The sequence below is a fragment of the Plecotus auritus genome (genome assembly GCF_963455305.1).
Source record: "Plecotus auritus genome assembly, chromosome: 10".
Taxonomy (NCBI): Eukaryota; Metazoa; Chordata; class Mammalia; order Chiroptera; family Vespertilionidae; genus Plecotus; species Plecotus auritus.
In genome coordinates, this window is record NC_137785.1 from 1,417,431 (window position 1) to 1,437,702 (window position 20,272).

General features: G+C 53.2%; 1 long non-coding RNA gene across 1 annotated transcript; it reads left to right on the forward strand.

Annotated features, from left to right (window-relative positions):
* The first annotated feature begins 7,982 nt into the window (after nt 1-7,982).
* Nucleotides 7,983-14,845, forward strand: LOC308235774. Its single transcript, XR_013959213.1, has 3 exons — nt 7,983-8,274; nt 11,200-11,323; nt 12,600-14,845. It is a non-coding gene; the product is annotated as an uncharacterized lncRNA (long non-coding RNA).
* Nucleotides 14,846-20,272: the final 5,427 nt, after the last annotated feature.

Below are 20,272 nucleotides of genomic sequence, written 5' to 3' on the forward strand. Positions count from 1 at the left end.
CAGCCGACCCATGATTCTCTCTCATCATGGATGTTTCTCTCTCTCTCTCTCTCTCTCCCTCTCCCTTCCTCTCTGAAATCAATAAAAAATATATTAAAAAGAAAAGAAAAAATCAGACTAGAAGAGCGAGGGCAGCAGTGAGGGACGGGGAGGAGAAGTCCTGTCGGTGATGAGGTAACTGGTAGGGTGTGCACTGAGCCCTGAGGTACTGCAGGTGCCCCCCACCCCCACCCCAAGACGCCGCAGCCTCCCAGGCCGAAGGGCCGGTGGAGGGGAGGCCCTGGAGACACCACGCGCCCCGCAGCAGAGCCTCAGCTCCAGGAGGAGGAGGAGGAGGAGGAGGGAGGACGACCCCAGGGAGAAGGCCCCGCATTAGGCGCCCTCAGGCGACGTGGAGCCTCCGCCGCTGTGGGGCCCGGGCGGCCCTGCGGACCCAGGAAGGGGCTGCGTCCTCGGCCTCCTCCCGCCCTCGGCCCGCTCCCCAGGCCCCGCGGCGGCCCTCCTGTCCCAAAAGGAGTCTTTGTGCTGATTTCAGAGAGGAGAAGGGGGAGGGGGGAGAAAACCGCCGGTGACGGGAGGGGACCCCCGGTTCGCGGCCTCCCGCACGGCCTCCGCCACTGGACATGGTGCCTGCGGTCCGTGCACGCGACTCCCCAGCATCGAACCTGGTCTCCGGGTTCCTAGGTCGGCGTCAACCACTGAGCAGCGCCAGCGGAGCTTTATTTTACTTTTATTTATTTATTTATTTATTTTTAAAAACAGTTGTGGGTGTGTTTGTTTTTTTTAATATATTTTATTGATTTTTTACAGAGAGGGATAGAGAGTTAGAAACATCGATGAGAGAGAAACATGGATCAGCTGCCTCCTGCACACCTCCCACTGGGGATGTGCCCGCAACCAAGGTACATGCCCTTGACCGGAATCGAACCCGGGACCCTTCAGTCCGCAGGCTGACGCTCTATCCATACCGGTTAGGGCTATTTTACTTTTAAATAAAATGCAATGTGTATTTTTATTGTTAATAATATTACAGATGTCTCCCATCTCCCCCGGGTCTGTGTTCTTTGGGGGTCTCTCCCCCTCCTCCTTCCCCAGCCCCACTGGCAGCGCTGCACCTTCACTCACCCAGGTCACGGCCCGGGCTGCGTGGAGAAACTACATCACCCAGAAGGCAACGCGCACGCTTCGGCCGAGTAACCGCTTTTGGGTCCCTGCGCATCCGGTTAGGGCGGGACTTCCGGTACTTTCCTGGCGGAGGTTTCGGCTTCCGTGAACGGACCTGCAGGCTTCAGCGCGCGGGTTGGGCGTTTGTGGCGCGGAGGAGGCGTCCCCGCTGGGCAGGGTGAGTCTGAGGCTGGGTGACCCCCAACCGGCGGGACTGGGGTCCCCGTGCCTCCCCGCCTCCTCTCCGCTGACAGAGTTCATTCAGCGTCACCCCATTGGCCTGAGGGAGGCGGCGATGGGCTGGGGTCTCCTCCAGACCCCAGTCCTTCCCCTCGCACCCCCCCCCCCAGGTGTCCCCAGGGTCCCTACCAGTCCCTGTGAAGCATTGGGTCCAAAGGAAACATGAGGGACCACAGCGAAGGGGGGACAGGAGCTTTGGGGAGCCCACCAGGCACCCCGCCAGTGGCCGGCACTCACCTCAGCCTGACCGCCTGGCTCTCCCATCTCCAGGGACCCACGCAGCAGCGTCTCGGGTGGCTGTGCTCCCCCATGAGGGCCTCGTCCTGCCCCGACAGGTGGTCACGGGGCGCCCCCAGGCACGCGGGGTCCTGCAGCCGGGCCTCCTGGACTGCAGTCAGCTGCTCCTGCTGCTCCCCCAGCTCCTCAAGCTCCCACTCCTCGGCCCCCTGCTGGTTCTCGGTGCCCAGAATGGAAGGTTCCTCCTGCCCCAGAGGGAAAAGGTGAGGATGCCTCACTGGGTGTACCCCTGGGGAGCCACGGACTCCACATCCCTGCACCCCCACAGGCAGTGAGGGGCCAAGAGCAGGGCAAGTGCAGGCCCCAGAGGAGCAGGGGCCCTCGGGGCAGGCAGCACCCAGCCGCGCTGAGGACGGTTCTTCCAGGAATTAAGGAACCGCGCTGGGCTGGGCCCATGGCATGAACGGACCATCACGTGGTGCTACACTGCGTCCTGCTTCCTCTCCACACACGGGACCTTCAGGGGCAAATGCCGCCCGCTCTCCGGATCAGCTCCTTGGTTACACTGACTACTTTTAATAGCCTGTTGGAAAGAAAAAGGCGAAGTAGCCCTCGTTGGATGGGGACAAGGCTAGTGGATAGAGCGTGAGCCTGTGGACTGAAGGGTCCCGGGTTCCATTCCAGTGAAGGGCACATGCCCAGGTTGCCAGCTGGGTCCCCAGTGTGGGGTGTGCATGACGCAGCCAATCAATGATTATCTCTCATCATTGCTGCTTCTATCTCTCTCTCCTCCCTTCCTCTCTGAAATCAATAAAAATATATTTGAAAAAATTTTTAAAAATAATAGTAAAATAAAAGCCGATTGAAAAAGAAAGTACTTAGAAAATCAGGAAGGATACAGAATACATGAACAACACTACCAACCACTTCTATCTAATGTTTATGGAACAAGCATCCACCCAGCACAGCGGGCAGCGCCTCCCTTCTCCTCCCCCAGTCCTGTCCATCAACAACAAGATGGCCAGTGTCCCTGGGAGGCCGTACCTGCCCCGTCCCCCTGCCCTGGCTGAGAATTGCTGGTCTGAGCTGCAGCTGAGCGAGGGAACTGGTCACCAGGAATCACTGATCAATGACCAGGACATGGCTGTGACCCTGGACGCTCCCTCTGGCAGGCAGGGCGCCAGGGGGACATGCGCTCTGGAGGCCTGCCTGCGCGGCCCTGTGCGCCCTCAGGGTGTGTGTGATGCTGAGCAGCTGCTCGAGGTCTCCCTCCAGCTCATCATTGAGGGTCTCGCAGTGCTGTCTGCTGGCCTTTTCCTGCTGCGGTCAGATCCCCAGCTCTCCCACCTGCAGAGCCAACGACCCAGCCCACACAGGTCCCAAAGTGAACTTGGCTTTAAAGCAAACCCCACACCTGTCACCCCACTAGACACCTGGCCACCGGCTTGCCCGTATGTTCCGGACGCCACCCACCGTTACCTGCTTCTGGAGCCGCTGGTTCTCCTCCTGAGCAGTGTACTGGACACTGCTCTCCTGCCGGGCCAGGGCGGCACCCGCAGTTCCTGGACTGTGCCCTGGAGGGGCTGGTTTTCTTCCTCCAATGCCAGGATCCGGCTGGAGGCTGAAGAGCAAAGTGGAGTCAGAGCCCAGATTCCAGGGCCTCCGCTTCCCCTCTCTGCCCCCCCCCCAGATGGCCATCTCCCCGAGCCCTAGGCCTGAGGGGATGGGGATGGGCAGCTGGGTGCCCTCCCTTTTCCCCAGGGTGCTGTTGCTGTCAGCACCTGTGGGTTCCTCAGGCCGTTGTGGCCCCCCTGCTGGCTTAGCTGTGTCCGTTAGGGGAGCCCCCCAGAGCTAAGAAGAAAGCAGGTGCCCGTGGGGTGCCAGTGGAAAACTTCAATACGGTGGAACCCCTTTTTGCTAATTCTAACCTGACTGTCTACTCAAGGATTGCAGAGACTCACAGAGACGGCAAAGTGATGGCGTGGTCTGTGCCAGCCCTCAGCTGGGGGTGTGACGGGCACGATCATTACCTGTGTGTCTGCGGGTGTGAGAGGCTCTGGGGCGTGTGCCCAGTACTGCCATCCCCGGGCAAGGTCCTTCGGGTGGAGAGTTCCTTTTGCAATTTCACGATCGCATTGAAGGAAGAATGAGACAGGAGATCTAAATTGCTTGGAAAAGTCTACACGAGATTAAAACAAGGTAAACACAGAAAAGGGCAGATTTCCTCCTTGCTTTTAAGCAGCGGGAACGCAGACAGAAAGGGGCGCACAGACCTGAGAAGAAGGGGAGTTCCGGGCCCTTCCTGCCTCCAGCGGGGGCGTGACTGTAGCAAAGGAAGGGGTGAGGGGTCAGGCGCCCCCTCCCCGGTCCCTCCAGGGCCAGGTCCTCAGCCCTGGGAGCCTCCTCACACTGCACTGCTCCTGGGGCTGCACCCCACCTGCTTCCTCTTCCCCCGCCTCCCCGCCCTCGCCCCCGGGGATGGAAGGACCTGGAGGGGACGCCGCCTTTCCCAGTGGCATGTCACACGGGACCTTCTCATCACCCACCCGGGACAGCGGCACAGACCCAGAAGCCAGAACAGACTGAAGACCCAGAGCAGCAGGGAGCTCAGCCCGGGGGGCAAACGCACCTTTGTGCCCCCAAGTCCAGCTCAGCGCTCAGCACACACAAACACGCATGCTCTCAACACACGAACACACGCCAAAGGCTGCGTCCTGACCAGGCTGCACAGGACACTCAGCGCCTAAAACTCCACTAAGTCACAGCCTGTGCTCATTCACACGGTACCTGTGCAGCCTTCGCTTTAAAAATAACACTTTTAGAAGTTGGGGTGACCCTGATCAGCGAGGCTCCATGGTGGAGGGTTGACCTATGAATCAGGAGGTCACGGTGCAATTCCAGGTCAGGGCACACGCCCGGGTTGCAGGCTCCATCCCTAGTAGGGGTCATGCAGGAGGCAGCCGATCAAGGATTCTCTCTGATCACTGATGCTTCTCTCTGTGTCCCTCCCTCTTCCTCTCTGAATCAATAAATAATACCGTGTATATATTTGGAGAAAATTGGGGTGAAATATATACAACACGGAGTTCACCGTTTTAACCATTTTCCAGCGTACAGTTCTGTGGCATCTGATAGGTTCCACTGACCTGCACCCGCCCCACCCACCTCCTGACGGTCACTACCTCACGCCAAGGCGCTGCGCTCCTGGGAAGTAAGGGTGAGTGACCTCCAAGGGCAGCAGCGGACCTGACGACAAGCCTCTCTTCCCTGAAGACCAGCGCCCCACAGGCTCTCAGGATGACGCCACCGTTTATGGGGACAACAGCAACGGTCCTCTCCTGGGTGCTGCTCTCAGGAGCACCCAGAGCCAGAGCAATGAGGACCGTTCATCAGAGCAGGGCGCGCGGACAGCCATCCTGTGTTGGCGCCCTGTGGGCCAGGCCGGCGGAGAGCTTCGCGGTCTCCTCTCACGAGACACGCATAGCAATCCCGTGAGGCGGCTGCATTGCCCCCGTTTTGCAGATGAGAAAACTGAGGTTTCAAAGAGGCCGCCTGGCCAGCAGGTGGAGGAAGGAGGACTCGACGCCGAGCCTTTCTAACTCAAGAACCCACCACGCCATCCAGGCAGAGGTCCATCCACACCTGGTCCCTGGGCTGCCAGCTGAGCAGCAGGCGTGGGAACACCAAGGAGTCCCGGGCCCTGGCCTGCAAGGGCTCGCAAGCTCCACGCAGTGCCCGCGTCAGGGGGCTTTCCAACCAAGCCCACCAGCCACCCTGGTCTCTGACAAGCATTGGGTCTGAGAGGGCCCCTGCCACCCGCACCACTCGTGTGTTCCGCCGGGGGGCAGTGTCCTCGCCATGACCCTGAACTCCCAGAGCAGGGATTCCCGTTTTGCCCTCCCCTGGCCCCAGGATGCCCAGGACACCAACCCACAGAAAGAAGTAACTTCTCACCCAGACTCGCAGTTCAGTGAACTGACTTTAGGTTTGGAGCTGATGGGACCCCTCGGAGAGAAGGGAGATCTACCTGCTTTCCACAGCCTCTCCATGCCGCTGAGGAATGTTGCTCAGAACTGGAAAAGCAGCCCCTCCCCAAACCAGCCCAAGGCCCTCCTGCGCCTGCAGAGCCATGAGCACACCTTCCCTGCCCTCCCAGGTGCACGCGTGTTGTGGAGCTGGTGTTGAGCACAGGACCTGGGTTCCTGTTGGCTGGGTGCCCAGGCTCCCTGCTGCACGGCCTGCCACCCCACCCACCTTCCCCTGGCCAACCGCACACCTTGTCTGGGTGCTAGGAGGGGCCCAAACATGAGAGGGAGAGGGAGAGGCCTAAGAAATTAGCAGCTCCTGCCCAGGGAGACGGAGAGCAGACCGCACCCATCCGCCCGATTATGACATGAACGGAGGGAATCAGCCCAGGCTGCTGTTACAATGCAGGTCAGTGACCACTGGGGAAGGGTCCTGCCATGCAGAGCTTTCAGTCCCCCATGGACACATCTAAGACAGCCTCAGGGTCAGCGTGCTGTCATCTGGAAGCTCCTGGGGCTGTCCCCATGGCCGCTGAGAAATCTGGTAACACAAACTTTGTGGTTCATGTCCTGACTTCAAGGCTGCCAGACCCTTCATGTTCTCCTTGGGGAGAATGGCAACGGAACAGTTCCAATCGGCACTTGAATAAAACCCTATGGACTTGGCTGAGGATGGGCTGACCTGGGACATTCAGAGCCCAGGGCTCAGCTCCCTGGCTGAGGGAGAAGCCGCAGCCAGGCTGGCTCCCCGGCACCAGGGGCTGTGCCTACCGTCTGACAGCTGCCCCCGCTCCCAGCTCCGGTGGTCGGGCTGGTTCATCCTCTGGACCTGTGAAGCCTCAAGGGCCACGTTCTCCCCCAGCAGCTCCTCGAGGCACTTCTGGGAGGTGTCCAGGGTTCGAGTGCAGGAAGAAGGGAGGAGTGAGGATGCTCCCCGGGGCACCCTGTGGGCAGGCCCTATCCCCATGCACCTACCCTCATTCCCCCAGGATGAAGGGCCCCCAGGCACTGCTCACTTCCTAAAGCACAGCTGCTCAGAAGTGACTCCCACCCAGGGCGCCGCTGGGAGACCTACAGCCGCTAAAGGACACGCTGACCCAGTGGCCTAGGACGTGGTGAAGACACCCGAGGACTCTGAGTGGATGTGAGCTCAGTGACGCACAGCACAGGGCTGTAAAGCAAGTGATAGGATGCCGGGCAGTTCTGAGGCCCCTGAGCAGGTTTAACACGTCTCAGAAAGGCCGTATGGACTCCCGAATCACAGCTCAACCCACACCCCGAACAACAGCAGAGACCCTTTTTGCCACAGACATCCACCTACATCCATCCTTAGAGAAAAGCCACACAACAGTCAGGTCCTATCTATTTTTCTGATTATATATATATATTTAATATGTTTTTATTGATCTCAGTGTTGAAGGGAGAGGGAGAGATAGAAACATCAATGAGAGAGAACCATGGATTGGCTGCCTCCCACAGGCCACCCCTGGGGATGGAGCCCACAACCTGGGCATCAGCACTGGCCGGGCAGGCCGTGTCTGTCTGGAGGGCTTTAAGTGGTGCCCACTCAAGCTGCTGTGCTAAGCGGGCAACTCTGCCATCAGCAGGTCACTGTATTGGCAGCAGCACCAACCCAGCAGCGGAAGATCAGAGAAGAACACAACAGAAACCTAAAACTGCCCCCATCTGTTTACATTTGGTGCGAGCGTGTCTGAGGGCACAGCCTCGCCTGGTGGGAGGAGTGCACCTGCTGACAGGTTTGGGGTTTGGCTGGGCCGGTTCCTGAACAAGGAAGGGGTGGGGCTGAGGGTCTGCACCGGGTTTGAGGGCTGAGTCTAGGCCTCTCCGTTCCACAGTGGCTCCACGGATGTGGCTCCTGGAAATAAATGGCTATTTGGGCGAGCTTTTGTTCAACACCCAGTTCCTATATGCTTATAAGTGAAAATTAACCACTTAATTCTATTATTGTCTATCCACATTTCTAAAAAGTATTTTGTTCCCATCAGCCTGATTACAGAAATGTGATCGTTCCTTTTAGGTAACAACACACTCATCTTATTTTGTGAATTCTCACCTAGAGAGCTCAAATCAGGAATTCTTCTCCCACCCCTCCCCTGGGAGGTCCGTCAGTCTGTCCCCGGAAACCAGGCCTCTGGTCCCACCTCCTCCTTCCCCAGCCCCACTGGCAGCGCCACACCACCTGGTTCCTCAGGTTCCTGGGCTGGAAAGCGAGCCCTCTCCTGGGCGGTTGGGAAAACTACATTTCCCAGAAAGCAATGCGGCTACGAAGAGCATTGGGAGCCAGTGCATCCGGTTAGGGCGGGACTTCCGGAGTCTTCTTCCTAGCGGACATTTTTACTTCCTCAAGCTGTTCACCGGCTCACGGGCTTCAGCGCGCCGATCGCCAGAAGGAGGAGGAGCGGGAGGCAGCGTCCCGCTGGGCAGGGTGAGTCTGAGGCCGGGTGACCCCCAACCGGCGGGACTGGGGTCCCCGTGCCTCCCGCCTCCTCTCCGCTGACAGAGTTCACTCGGCGTCACCCCATCGGCCCTCCAGCCTCGGGGCCGGCGCCGCTCAGGCCCCGCAGCCCAGGTCGCAGCGCCCAGAGCAGTGAGTGCCCGTGGGGGACGCAGGGGGTGAGGGGAGGAGGGCGACGGGCTGCGATGCCCCGGGGAAGGCCGTGGGGGGCTGAGCCGGGAGGTGGGGAGCCCAGGCCTGTTTGTGTCTAAAGGCGACAGCGAGGAGGAGAGGCGGTTCCGGGAGGAGCGTCCCTTCCTCCTCAGGGGACGGGGCTGTGGGCGGTGGGAACCACAGAGGGACCCTGAGCCCCGAGGGGTGCGGGCGTCACCGGCCCCCGGGGCTGGGCCAGGGCCCTGAGCAGCCGGAGCCCCTGGGTCCTGGCGGTGGGTGCCAGGCCCTCCACAGGCCTTCCGTCCCCACAGGTTCCTGCAGGTGCAGAGCCGCTGAGGGGCTGGGCTGTGGGGCTGATGTCAGGGCCTCACACTATCGTGGCCTCTGAGATCGTGGGGTCCTGGGGCTGTCCAGCCGCTCTTCTCGGGGACCTTGGACCTGGGGACCTTGAAGGGACACCAAGCCCAGAATCCTAAGTCCAGGTCAAGGGTCAGATGAGTGGTACCTGATTTTGGCACCCAGTGGAATTGTGGGTGATAGGCCCTAACATGCATGGGTTCCAGAATGTGCAAAGGCTTGAAGTGAAGACTAAGCTGATTGAGGAACGAGCAGGTGTCCATTGTTTAAAAAATAGGAACTTGAAACAGTTGGACAGGATGAAGTCCAGAGGAGCTTTGTGACAACTTGGGTGTCTGTTCTGCTGGGGATGGGATCACTGGGGTCATTGGAGCAGTAGAGCAGGTGATGTGTCCCAGGTCTCATTAGACTCCCTGTGACTGCAGCATGATGCACAATATGGGGGTGAGGACGGTGGTAGGAAGACTAGGATGGAAGCTGCTGTGATGGTCTTGGTGAGTGTGATGGTACCTGGAGCACAGTGGTGGTTGTGGATGTTGAAGAAGCAGTTGCATCATGGATCAGGGTTTTAGGTGTGGCCACCTGGATTTTCTAATTTTGAGGATTGGAGAGAGGGGTAAGAATCAGAGATCATGTAAAGGTTTGGATTTCACACCTGAAGGTATGAAAGCACCATCAACTGACATGGAGAAATTCATAGTGGGAACAGTCATGTTCATGAGGAATATAAAATCTTTTATTTTTCCTATTAGGGTATGAGATATTTCAGAGACCAGTTCATAACCATCTGGAACTCTGAGGAGTAGTTCAAGATGAAGACTACTTAAAAAAATAGTAAAGAGTATGGACCAGGGAGGAGTTGTAGACCACCTTTTTTTTTACTATTATTATTAATTGGAGGTAGAAGAGTAATACAAAAATGGTGGGACTGTGGATGGTGGGTATTTACTTCTTAAACCAGTGGTTTTCAACCTTCCTAATGCCGTGACCCTTTAATACAGTTCCTTATGTTGTGGTGACCCCCAACCATAAAATTATTTTTGTTGCTACTTCATAACTGTAATTTTGCTACAGTTATGAATCGTAATGTAAATATCTGATATGCAGGATGTCTTAGGCGAACCCTGTGAAAGGGTCGTTCGACCCCAACGGGGTTGCGACCCACAGGTTGAGAACCGCTGTCTTAAATACTCACCAGGATTTCTTGTGACCCTTTGTGTGACCTGGTGTGTTGAATCCAGTTTGGTTGATTTGCTTATGGGCCTGAGTGGGCATCTGTGAGACTCACTGTGCATGGGGTAGAGGGCCATAGGCAGTGGGACTTGAGTACTGAGGGCTGTGAGTGGAGAAGGGACATCAAGTGCAGCAGCAGTAGAGGTGGGCTCTGGATAACTGAGATCTGATGTGGTTCTCAATAGGGGAGGTTGAAGGAAAAAAGAAGTTTGGGAGGGAGCCCTTCATAGCAGAACTGAGGGCTGTGTCTTGGGTGTGGGCAATCAGAGTCAGGTTAGTACGTGATACTGTTTGAACTTGCCATGCATTCTCTGGAACACACATGCTGAGTAATGACTAAGACCAAGGAGATGCCTATGGGAGCTGGGCTAGGGGAGTGCAGGTGTGAGAGAGGTGTGGGAGAAGGAGTGATGTGCTCTTGGAGAGGGAGTGTGAATTCATGGCCACAGATCCCTGCTGTTAACATAGAGGGAATGAAGGCTGAGTCCATTTTTGGTGATAACTGGATGATACAACATGGGGAATTTTAGGGTAATTCCTGAAAACATGGGTGTTCTGACCCTACATGCCAAATCCAGAATTTAGGTGTCATGTAGGTGCACACCTGCCTGTTGTTGTTGGGCTGATACAGTGATCAATGGGAATGGGATAGCATACATCAGTGTCACCTGGGCTTGAAAATCTCTACTGGCTTGGGGAAGGGGGAAGGGTAAGAGAGAAATACATTACAGAGGAGGTGAGTTAGAATGTTGAAAAGAAGGTGAATAGAAATCATCCCCTCCTCTTCATGGCGTATATGTGTTGTCTTTGGAGTTGTGACTCTGGGAATGAAGCTGTATGAGAGAAGTGTGATACAAACAATTATGTGGAACAGGTAGTGCAAAGTGTTGGCCTCAGCACCCTAGGATTGGAATCGAAAGGGTGACGAGTGATGCCATGTTTTTTGGGGTCTTGGAGGGAGAATCTGTGGGACAACAAGGATATTGCTCCACAAGACCAGTGTCAAATCGCTCACATCTCTCTTTATGGCCAACATGTATCTGTCCCCTATGTTTGTGACAACCATTGCGTTGGCCATAAATGTGAGGCCCTGAGGTCAGGTATCATCAATCTGGGCATCTGCTTTATTGCTGTGGGAAGACACAGTATCACTAGGAATATAAGGAGAGAGTGACTCTATTAAGTTCAATGCCTGCTATTTTCTGTGATGTGGGGAGTGGAGGGAGCAGATGGATATGGAGAGTGGGAAGTATGATGAAAGTTAAAGCCTAGGAGAGAAACTGATCATGGACTGAACTGTCCCCATTACGACAGGATATGGACTTTGAGGATGTGGCCATTGCCTTCTCTCAGGAGGAGTGGGGGCTCCTTGATGAGGCTCAGAGACTTCTGTACTTCGATATGATGCTGGAAGTGTTTGCACTTGTCTCATCTGTAGGTAAGATCTTCATATTGTCCCAGTCTTCTGAAGTGATGGCCTCTCTTCCTTTATTCTCTAAACATAGCTTTCTCTCTCCCACAGCCAGACCCGAGTTCTGCTAATTTCTGCCCCTGTCTTGTCAAATGTGCTGTGGGTGCTGGTGCTGAGCTGTGTGCAGAGCTCTGACCAATGGACTCCAAGAACATCCATAACACCCATTGCCTCAAAAAGTGCAGAAAGTGTCTGGGAATCAGGAGTCTTACAGGCAGCTTAATGGGTCCCATCCTCCCCTTCCTCTCCCTGGGAGGGTGACAATACCCACATTTATTCCCTTCTTCCCTCTTCCTGTAGGGAAAGGTGCTTTATGACCGCCTGTGCCTGGTTATGTTCTTCACTGACATGAACCGTGGACTATTCTTGTAAGACCTTCAGTTGTTGTCTGTAATATCACCTTAGCTGAGGACTATTGTGGGCCAAATTGCTCTGGGCCAGAATTGGATGCTCCCCTCTGTTGTATTTCCTTAATACTTAGAATATTTAGGGTTTATGCATAGATAGAGTAGAAGATTCCGGGAAAAACCTGGTTTACTCACAGGTGAACATGGAAGATAGTCTCAAGAGGAGATCTGGCCATGCTGAATGACAACTGGGGGGAAGGTATGACATGTGGTGGTCAGATGGTAGCAGGAACCAGCTAATTTCCAACAGGGTTTAGGGACAGGTGCCATGGCTACACCCCATTTCTGCCTTCTCTTTCCCATAGTTGACAAGTTGCTGACTTGCATTTCATCTGTGACTTCCTGGCGTATGGCTACCTTCACCTTTGTCACCTTTTTGCATCACCTGTCCCTCTGCACTGCTCCCTCTGCAGTATTCTCCTACATGGACCTGCACATGTGTTATGAGGTGCACATACATGGTTAAGTAGTTCTCGAACCCCTGCTACTCATTTATTGAATTTCACTTGGAATAAGACATAACCAACCTTCTGCACAGCTTACCCCTGTCTTCAGCAGACCAGCCCTGCTGAGCACTCTTAGCAGAAGAGGAGATGCATCTTCTCTTTCATGTGGTCCTTGCCATGTGTGTGTCATGTTTCTGGTGAGGTCTTCCCTGGTTTGTGACCTTCAGAGGTGCAGACCTTCACAGCAGCCTCTTATTAATCCTTCCTGCACATCTCTTATTTTCAGATAGTTGCATAGAACCCATGTATAATATGCATAATGCTGTAGCAATGGGACATCGCCTGTCACAACAGTCAACATTCAGTTCCTTCCCATTTGTCTGATTTCAGGTTGTTGGCATAGAACGGATGATAAGGAGGTCTGTCCTGAGAAGACCATATCTATACAAGGAGAGTCACAGGTCAGGGCTTCTAAGACAGCTCCAGCAACCCAGAGGACTCATCTGTGTAAGTGGTGTTTCTCAGTGTTCAAAGATATTCTGCACCTGACTGAGTCACAAGCTGGAGACTTTGAGCAGAAAGGCTTCTTCAGCGACGCATGTGTGAGAGAGTTCTGTTTCAGTGCAAACCCTCACCCGCAACAGAGGGATTCCGGTGGAGAGAAATGCTGGAAAGAATCTATGGACAGGGCCTCGTTTGTGACCAGCTGCACCTTATACTTACCTTGGGTGCCTTCAAACAGTAGGGAGGTTGGGAAAGTATTCCCAGCCATCTCGGACCTTCTCCAGCACCAGGCTCCTCTCAACACTGAGGAGCCACACAGTGGCAGTGAGATTTCACAGGAATTTCTTGTTGGAAAAAGTGTTCACCAGACTTGTAACTGTGCAATATTTGGCAGCCACAACCACAGGTTTGTTCAGCATCAAGGTGCCTGCTCTAGAGAAGTGAAATATGAGTGTGACATATGTGGGAAAGTTTTTAAACAAAACTTTCACCTCATTCAACATAGAATAATTCACACTGGAAAAAAGCCCTATCAGTGTACTGATTGTGGGAAGTCCTTTGGACAAAGGTCCAACCTCCTTTCACACCACAGAGTTCACACTGGAGAAAAACCCTATGAGTGTACTGATTGTGGGAAATGTTTTAGGAGAAATAATAACCTCCTTAACCACAAGAAAGTTCACACTGGAGAAAAACCCTATGAGTGTACTGATTGTGGGAGATCTTTTAGGAGAAATAATAACCTCCTTAACCACAAGACAGTTCACACTGGAGAAAAACCCTATGAGTGTACTGATTGTGGGAAATCTTTTAGAAGAAACAATAATCTCCTTAACCACAAGAGAGTTCACTCTGGAGAAAAACCCTATGAGTGTACTGATTGTGGGAAATGTTTTAGGAGCAATAGTACGCTCCTTAACCACAAGACAGTTCACACTGGAGAAAAGCCATATGCGTGTACTGATTGTGGGAAGTTTTTCAGGAGAAGGTTTCACCTCTCTGAGCACATGAGAATTCATACTGGTGAAAAATCTTTTCAATGCAGTGATTGTGGGAAGTTCTTTAGACTAAAGGGGCACCTCATTAAACACCACAGAGTTCATACTGGAGAAAAGCCGTATGAGTGTAGTGATTGTGGAAAGTCCTTTAGACAAAGACGATCACTCATGGACCACCACAGAAGTCACACTGGAGATAAGCCATATGAGTGTAGTGATTGTGGAAAGTCCTTTAGACAAAGACGTTCGCTCATGGACCACCACAGAAGTCACACTGGAGAAAGGCCTCATGAGTGCAGTGAATGTGGGAAATGTTTTAGCAGCAAACCTAACCTTGTTAGACATCTGAGAGTTCACATTAGAGAAAAGCCTTAACTGTGCAGAGGATGTTTTATCTTTCTCACACTACAACCCTGAAGGAGATTTAAATCCATTTACCTGAATATAAACCCCTCTTATCTGAACATGCACTGTGGGAAATTCCTCACAAATTTGAGGTACAAGTGAGGCTTGAAGGAGCTGCATTGCACTTGCTAACTTCCGAGGACTCCGTGTCATTGATGTCACTGCGAGTATTTGTGGCTGAAGTGACCTCTTCTACCACCTGGCTCAGCTGAACAGTGTGCATCAGTCACCACCCCTGTGTGCTCAGGGAAAAGGAATTCTGTGTTCTCACTTGTGCTTAAGTGAATTAGGAATACTCTGAGCTCTTGGCCGGATCCTTATTTCTTACTCTCTGACTAGGAAATGGACCTGACTCAGGGTTCATCCAGAGCCCCCATCCTCAGCTAAGAAGTGCTACCTCTTTCAGGGACATTGTGACTCTCACCTTCTGCTGTGATGAATTGCTGCAAACTGATTGCTGTCCTCTGCTCTGGTATATGGTGTTTTTGTAAATGTGATTTTGCTTTTGTACCTTTAATTTTGTTGGTTCTACTCACTGCCTGGGTTGATTTGAAAGCACAATTTTGATCTGTCAGCATGTAGACTTAACAGATATTGTGGGGAACTCAAACTTTCTGTGCTTCAGAAAGGATAGCTTGACGGCAGAAAATCCTTCTTTGTCCAATTTTCTTTGCATTACTACCCAAGGCCTTGAAATAAAGACCACATGACTTTGTGGTTGTATTTTGCAGGGGTTTTGTTTTGTTTTGTTTTGTTTTTAAATATATTTTATTGGTTTTTTACAGAGAGGAAGGGAGAGAGATAGAGAGTTAGAAACATTGATGAGAGAGAAACATCTATCAGCTGCCTCCTGCACACCCCCTACTGGGAATGTGCCCACAACCAAGGTACATGCCCTTGACTGGAATCAAACCTGGGACCTTTCAGTCTGCAGGCCAACGGTCTATCCACCCAGCCAAACTGGTTAGGGCTATATTTTGCAGGTTTGATCCCAGCCCACCATTTCGTCTGGTGTGGGAGGCATCCAGTCATTGTGTTTCTCTCTCTCTCGTCCACCTCTCACTCTCTCTTAAGAAAAAAAAAGACCGCCCTAACTGGTTTGGCTCAGTGGATAGAGCGTCGGCCTGCGGACTGAAGGGTCCCAGGTTCGATTCTGGTCAAGGGCATGTACCTTGGTTGCGGGCACATCCCCAGCAGGGGGTGTGCAGAAGGTAGCTGATCGATGTTTCTCTCTCATTGATGTTTCTAACACTCTATCCCTTTCCCTTCCTCTCTGTGGAAAATCAATAAAATATATTTAAAAAATAAATTTTAAAAAAAGACTATCCTCCCTTCTTCCCTAAGATGGGGCTCTGCCTGCACAGCCCACCTTCCCTTATTGTTTCCTGTCTTTGCCCGGGATGTTCCCCCTGAAGCTGGGCACACTGTTTTCTGCCGAGGAGTTGTCAGAGAGGAGCCCAAGGCAGGTCCCTGGGATGGATTGGGGTTCTGTGTCCGCCTGAGAGGAGTTGGCCAGGGCTCTGCTGTCTCCATCCAGAGGTCTCTCCAGCCTGCTCTCCCCACCCCCAGGCCCCTGCCCCACTGCAACTGAATCTACTTTCTCTGTGAGAAGCCCCCTGATGCTTTGGGCCCCAAATCAGTTCACCTTAGGAAAAGTTGGCCTCTAGCAAGACCAATTATACCCCTGAGACCCAATGGTGTTCTTTGAGTCTATTTTTGCATTTTTGGGGTAATTTTCTACTTGGATTTTATTAAAACCTAGAGGCCTGGTGTATGAAAATTCATGTATGAGGAGGGTCACTCCACCCAACCTGCCCCCCTCACAGTCCAGGAGCCCTCACAGGATGTCCTACTGACAGCTTAGGCTCGCTCCTCTGCGGGAGGCGACCGGCCGATCAGGTATATAGATACTTTCTGGAGGCAGCACGGACTCCTTCCTTATTTCTTTCCCCTGTGTTTGGAGGACAGGAGACTAAAAGGTGGAAACAGAATTGTGGCTGGTCCTGGAGCTTTTGTAGGCAGGTGAAATAGGGAGAGGGCTGGGGAAAGTCTAGACACATTTCCTTCGATTGTTCTCCGTTCCTCTGGGCCCCTCCCTCTGTTTTTTCCTTCTCGTGGTGGATGCTTGGACCTCGGACCGACTGGAGCCCAGGGATGGTGGTGTTCAGCCTCCTCACTTCTCAGCGGGAAGGTACAGCCGCCTCGCATTCCAAACGGGGCTGTTTTCAAGTGACTAAAGCGCTGGGAATCCACAGCTCCCAGCCTCTCCCCTCTCGGTTTCCCCTTGGGTCTGTTTCAAAGTTCACTGAGACACGGAAGCAGCTCTGCGCTGGGGGAGGACGCCCGCAGGCAACGCCACGTCCCAGGTCAGGGACACAGACAGCATCACCTCAGCGCTGGGCGGGATGTGAGTGCTTGGCAGGCCTGGGTATGCCTGAGCTGTGGGAGGAAGTTCCCACCCCCCAGCTCCTGTGCATGTGCAACCCATTGACTAGTTGTGACTGGGACACCATCGTGGACAAATTAGCATATTACCTCTTTATTATATAGGATAAAGCACACACCCTCCTCCCCTGACTTCCCTGCAGTCCTGGAGGTCACATGGGTTCTCCAGGAAAGGGTGCTGTGTGTTTTCAACGCTGAGAACATTGTGCAATACAAGCCTTTCCAGCAGGAGGGGATTGGTCTCAACATGATACCACACGGCAGGGTGCATTCTGGTTGCTGTGCCCACCTGGCTAATGCTGGCCTGTGCAGAGCAGACCCCTTCCCCTATAGTGAGCCGATGGACCCTGGGCTCCGGGGAACAGTGATGCTGAGGTGTATGGTTGATGAAGAAGTTGGGCTTTGGACGGGGTTGGTGAGGGTGCTTCCTGTCAGCACATGGGGCAGGGTCCTTGAGTGGGAGGGCCGAGGGGAGGTTCCAGTGATGAGAACTTGAATCAGGCTGGATGGAAGGGCCACAGCCAAGGGCGGGCACAGCTGAGACCTGGAAAGACCAAGGGTGTGGACACTGTTGACCTCGACTGTTCCAGAGTCTGGAGGTACGGAGTCCCCTGCCCTTGTGAACTGGTGTTCTAGTGAAGGACAGCCCCCAAACATGGGGGCAGGGTAGTTGTGACAGGTGATAGGAGCTCAGGGGGGAAGTGAGGCCAGGGGTGGTCAGTGGGGTCTCCCTGTGGAAGTCTGGGAAGGGGTGACAGGCTCCAGATGGCAGCCTGTGGGGAGCATGCCCTGGGCATTTGGGAGGTCACCTTGGCTTGTTTGGACAACCAGGATCAGAAAGTGGGGTCATGGCTGGGCTGTGGGCTCTGTGGGAGGACTTGACCTTCCCCTCAGGAGGCTTCACAGTTCGCCTTTGCAAGAGCTGATGTGGGGAACCTTCAGCAAAATCACTGCCCAGCGGGAAATTGACAGAACTGAATGCAAACAAAGAGCCCAATGGCTTAAATATTTTTGCTTATCTATACTAATAAAAGGTTAATATGCTTATTACACCGGGAAACCAGACAACTTCTGGTTGTCCGGTCCTCCTTCCAGACAAAGCCATGGTGGCAGAGGCCGTGGCAGAGGCGGTTAGGGGCAATCAGGCCAGTAGGGGAGGGTGGTTATGGGGTGATCAGGCTGGCAGGCAGGTGAGCGGTTAGGAGCCAGCAGTCCCGGATTGCGAGAGGGATGTCCAACTGCTGGTTTAGGCCCAATCCCTGAGGGGTCCCGAATTGGAGAGGATGCAGGCCAGGCTGAAGGGACACCCCCTTCCGTGCATGAATTTCGTGCACCAGGCCTCTAGTTTATAAATAAAAGTTTATCTGTAAGATACTTTAGTATACTCACCACAAGGAAAATGGCAAATACAGAAATGTACAAGGAGACAATGGACTTCCACAGAACTTCAAAAATCTTGCCAGCACTAGCTGGTTTGGCTAAGTGCATAGAGCATCAGCCTGCAGACTGGAGGGTCCTAGGTTTGATTCCAGTCAAGGGCACATGCCTGGATTGTGGCTCAATCCCCAGTTGGGAGCATGCAGGAGGCAGTCAATCAATGATTCTCATCATTGATGTTTCTATCTCCCTCCCTCTCTAAAATCAATATATATATATATAAAATCTTGTCAAAGGTGACAATAATGGGGCAGAATATGCCGTAGATGAAATATTTGAAGTAATGAGGAGCCTTAGACATTTGTAATACATCTGTCTCCAAAAACCATCTTTACAAATCCTCCATCAGTGTCCCCGTGGGCTCAAAGGGAAGGACAGCAAAGTGGCTGACTCGTGCTTCCCGCTTCCCTGGCCGTGTTTTTAGACATTAGAAATGTGGTTTCTCTCGGGAAAGCTCAGTTCCTAGTTCACCATGAGCTGTGCCCACTCCAGTGTCCCAAGCTGTGATGGAATCCCTCAGCAACAGCTGCTCCCATGGGAAAGGTATGTTTATCACTCAAAGACTAACCATGACTTTATTCAGAAATCATCGGATTTTAGTGCTTCAATAAATGCAAGGTGGGGATCATGACTGTGACACTGAGAGTGTGGGGTTTTTCTGAAATCCCTGCTTCTGATTCTCTTAGTCTCTTATGGGAAAGAAGACAGACTTCTGAGTTCAGAGTATTCTGAGAACTGTTCTAGAGAGATGGCTCTAGAGTTAACAGTATGTTCTTCAAAACTCAAAACCTTAATTTTTTTTAAATTCTCACCGGAGGATAGGTTTATTGATTTGAGAGAGTCAGGAAGGGAGCAATAGAGAGAAGAAAAGGAAGATTGATGTGAGAGGAAATATGGATCAGTTGCCTCCCATAAATGACCCGACCAGGGATGGAGTCCCCAACATAGGCGTGTGACCTCACCAGGAATCAAACCTGCACGTTCATTTGAATGGACGTATGAAATGAAGATCCAAGCAACTGAGCCACATGGACAGGGCAGGACCTCAATTCTTACTAATTCCTTCATGACAGTGTGACTAGTATGACTCAGCATTTGGGGGGGTTGTTTGTTTTGCATGTTGCGTGTTGTTTGTATGTGTGAATGTGCTTCCCCTTTGAGTGTTCCTAATTGTATCTGTGTGTGTGTCCTCTTTGTGTCTGTGTTCTGTGTCCCTATAAGTCTGCTCAGGAGTGTGCGTGTGTGTGTCCATTGTGTGTGGATATGCCCTGTGGTACATGCTGGGTGACCCTGTGTTTTCTCACCTGTGTGTTGCTGTGTACGTTCCCATCAAGGTGTTACTGGTGTCTACAGCGTGGGTCCCTGTGAGCCTGGCCATAAGCTCTGCACCTGAGCGCCCACCATAGGCTGTGAGTGCTCTGTACCTGAGTGTGTCCCTGCTTCTCTTGTCTGTATGTTTCCCTGTGCGTCTGTGTGGCTGTGCACCCCGGCAACAGGCAGCTGCATTGGCAATCTCCCGAGGGGTGATGGGAAGGATAATATGTTCTTCCCTGACTTCCAGGCTGAGCCCCTTCTGTCCTGCTCTTCCAGCCTCTGGTGTAACCCTGGAGGTCTCATCTCAGGCCCCAAGGATGGATGAAGTGAAGGGTCAGTTCATAGAACCCTAGGCTGGGGGAAGGTGGGGACTTGGGGAAGACTCTGATGTCAGAAAGGACTTATAGAGTGTGGAGGTGCTGTTTTGGGACGACTCTAGGCCTTTGAGGAGGACTGGGAGGATCCTGGTTTCCTGGAAATTTTATAAGTGGGTGTGTGCACATGGGGGAAACCTGAGGGGGGAGATTCCTAGGCCTCTAAGTCCCCTTTGCGAATGAGGAACTGGAAACCCCTGGAGAGGGCTGGGGGGGCCTGTGGGACTCCTTCTCCCTGGATAGCAGGTCACCCCTTGCCCATGGGAAATCTCGGCTGACATCTAATAGACGAAGGTGCCTGGGCTGCTCAGAGCATCACTCCTGGACCTCCGATCTCTGGTCATCTACTGAGTGTGCATGGTCACCTGGTAACACCGGGGCCAGGAGGCAGAATAAGCTCAGTGTTCCCTGCAGTGGGGATGGGGAAAACATGAAGGGACCACATTTAGCACAGGTTCCTGCACAGGATGAATGGAAATGACAGGATCACCGTTGACATTAATGTCAGCGTTTTTCCAATCAGCCCCACCTGATGGCGCACTCACCTGGGCAATGCAAATGACAAAGAGGCTTGGAGGCAGGGTAG